Here is a 3,067-nt window from a genome sequence, read left to right as displayed (position 1 = left end):
AGAACTTTTTCCCCATGACCTTTCAATGAATGTATTTGGTAATAAGTGGGTGTAAAAAGTAAAACTCAAGTCAGATGAGACTCTAGAAAGACATAAATCCAGGCGTGTGGAAAAAGGATATCATCAGGTGGATGTCATTGACTATCATGAAACTTTTAGTCCTGTCATCAAGTTTACAACTGTTAGAACCATTCTTACTCTTGCAACGACAAACGGGTGGTATATCAACCAACTTGATGTTTTAAATGCTTTTCTTCCTGGGAAATTAAATGAGGTTGTATATATGCAGCAGCCAAATCGATTTGTAGATGCAGAACATCCTGATTATGTGTGCAAGCTCAAGAAATCCCTATGTGGGTTGAAACAAGCACATATGGCTTGGTTTGAGAAGTTTAGTGGGTTTCTAATCTCATCTGGGTTCATCATGAGTGACTTCGATCATTCTTAATTTGTTCACTTACTTCTCTGGCAGTGATGTTCTACTTTCATCTCTTATATGTTGATAACATCCTTCTTATAGGAAATACAAAGACTTTGATAGCAAACTTCACGTCAAATAGAACCTCATCAGGTTTGATATACCCAAAAGGTAATTTAGGATCACTTTCTTCAACAGAAAATTGGTTAAAAAGACCAAAATCAAAAATTCCTGGGTGAAAAGGACAGTTAGATTTTGATACTGTTTAAATGGACAAAAATATAAAAATAGCTAGGATGTAACTATTTTCATCCTACCCATTTTCAAATATTTTTTTTATTTTTAATTTAAATGAGGATGCATCCAGTTTCATCTTTGCTATTTTTTTAAGTTTAAGTCAAGATGAATCTAGTTTCATCCTTGCTATTTTTTTTTTGTGTCCATTTCACTCAAACTATTTTTTACTCGTCCATTTGAGCCGTGTTTTAAAAATATTTGGACAAATGACCCATTTTCCGTTTCGTCAATCCTCTGAGTTAAAAGCCTCTCAGTATTAGTTCCCTTGATGTCGCTACCTGCCCATCCCCATTCTTGTGCTAGATTTAACATTTCTTTGACATACGCTGTGTCATGAAGGGGTCCAGTCCAAAGAGGGCCTAACACGACCAGTTAAGAGGAGACCTAAAAGTTTTACAGATGTTAAAATATTCTCAAAAAAGCAACAATCGTGTTATTTACAAATCAAACAGAAAAAACAAGAAAAATTGTGAAGTTTTGAGGACATCTTCTGACCTCTCCGTTGTTGCAAGGGCAGGATACCCTCCCAACAGAGGCGAATCTAAGGGGGAGCCAGTGGGGTCACTGGCCCCCTAAAATTTCTGAAACTTTACAGACACCCATATATATTTATATGTTTTTAGTCGTAAGATTATTTTTAGCCCTCATAAAATGTAGAAATTATAAAGATATTCCAATGGTTTTTGTGTATCTTTTGCGCAGTCTTGAAACCGACTCCTTGTATCTCATTATATTCGTGAAAATTGAAAATTTATCTAAAATTAAGGAGATCCAATATGCCACAAATTCTATTTTTATAGGAAAGGCGACAAAATTTCTTGTGTGTATGTGACTGTTTCGGGTTATGATATGGTAGGTATGATTTCTAATGATCATGAATGCTCCTATTGAATAGTCGTTCTGGATTCGCCACTGCCTCCCAAGGCCGTGCCATGAAATTTCTTGGTAGTTCCCACATTAAGTGCAGCAGCTAATGAAACCATAATTCCTGTATTTTTCTTGGTAGTTCCCACATTAGTCTAGACAACATTTTCACGGCTGAAATTTATCCGCATTCCTCACTTAGATAAATCTCTGGTTCCATCCTTGGCCAATCACCTTAAAAAGTCAAGGATCTTCCTCAAGATATGGTAACATGCAGGCTCAGCTGTCGCAGATCTCGATCCCTCGAGATTTTGTTTTCTCCAACGAAACCGTTGACATTCGAAAAGTGGCGGATCTTGGCTAAGATTGTTAATTACATGATACCTCAGCTGTGGTGGATCCAGATACGTACCCTGAAATTTTGTTTTCTCTTACCCGCCCGTTGAGGGAGGAAAGTCGTGATATTACGCGCATTAAAACATGCTATCATGCTCTTGATTTTCTTCTTATATAATATTCACTCGATTGCATCAACATGATTCTCTTCTTCAACACTAGTAGTGCCTATAAATAGATGTTAGTTTTAGTACTTGATCATCAATATCTTAATCAATCATTCTAAAAGTACTAAGGGTCATAGTCAACTAGTATCAAAAAGATCGTTCTACTAACAAAAATCATGGCCAAGATCAGCATGTTCCTCGGCTTCTTTTTATTTGTCCTGATTGCCATGCCAAACTCTTCTTCGAGCAGTAAGTCTACTTTCCTATATATATATTCCAAGCCTTTCAATAACTAGTAATACAATTTCAGAGTTTCTGTTCGTCTGCCTAATTATCAACTATTTGAATTTTAATCAGGGATGATGCTCGGGGTGAGTGTGGGACCTGTGGATGTGGAAGTAGGAACTACTAAGTCGTGCCCAGCAGAAGACTGCAGCCAAATTAGTGGTTGCCCACCAACTGGTGGTGATTGCCCACCGCTTGTATGCACAAATGGTGTCCGCCAAACGTGTTGTGACTGCGGAGAAGAATGCTGTCCTGTTTAAAATACCTATCTGAGACTGATCGTCCTGCGTTTCATACATTTTATTGTTATGTGACCGTCGTGTGTGGATGGTATTGTGTTTACTTTTATCCGAATAATTTGATCATCATATTTTTATGTACCCATGTTTCTCTTTCGACCATAAATTTGAAGTGGCTTGTTTGTTTTGTTGTGTCTGATTACAGTTAATATCATAGATCGTATCTTGTGTTTTGTTGCGTGATATTGTATTTTGTGTCGCTCAATAAGGTAATTCGATTACAGCTAGTTCAAAATGCATCTTAACTGGAAAAGATAGAGAAACCAAAGTACATAACCAACCTTGCATTTTTTTTTAGGGCCACTCAAAAGGAATTAGGGCCACTAATAAGATAAAATAAGGTCACCCAAACCTAAACTGAAGCTAGCCCTTATCTCGTATATTTTGTAATGGTAAAATTG

At 36.9% G+C, this 3,067-nt stretch overlaps 1 long non-coding RNA gene across 1 annotated transcript; it reads left to right on the top strand.

Annotated features, from left to right (window-relative positions):
* The first annotated feature begins 2,190 nt into the window (after positions 1–2,190).
* On the top strand, positions 2,191–2,849 carry LOC113361780. Its single transcript, XR_003365320.1, has 2 exons — positions 2,191–2,331; positions 2,440–2,849. It is a non-coding gene; the product is annotated as an uncharacterized LOC113361780 (long non-coding RNA).
* The last annotated feature ends 218 nt before the right edge of the window (positions 2,850–3,067 follow it).

The sequence above is a fragment of the Papaver somniferum genome, chromosome 3 (genome assembly GCF_003573695.1).
Source record: "Papaver somniferum cultivar HN1 chromosome 3, ASM357369v1, whole genome shotgun sequence".
NCBI classification, from domain to species: Eukaryota; Viridiplantae; Streptophyta; class Magnoliopsida; order Ranunculales; family Papaveraceae; genus Papaver; species Papaver somniferum.
This window is presented reverse-complemented; position numbering and strand designations above follow the sequence as displayed.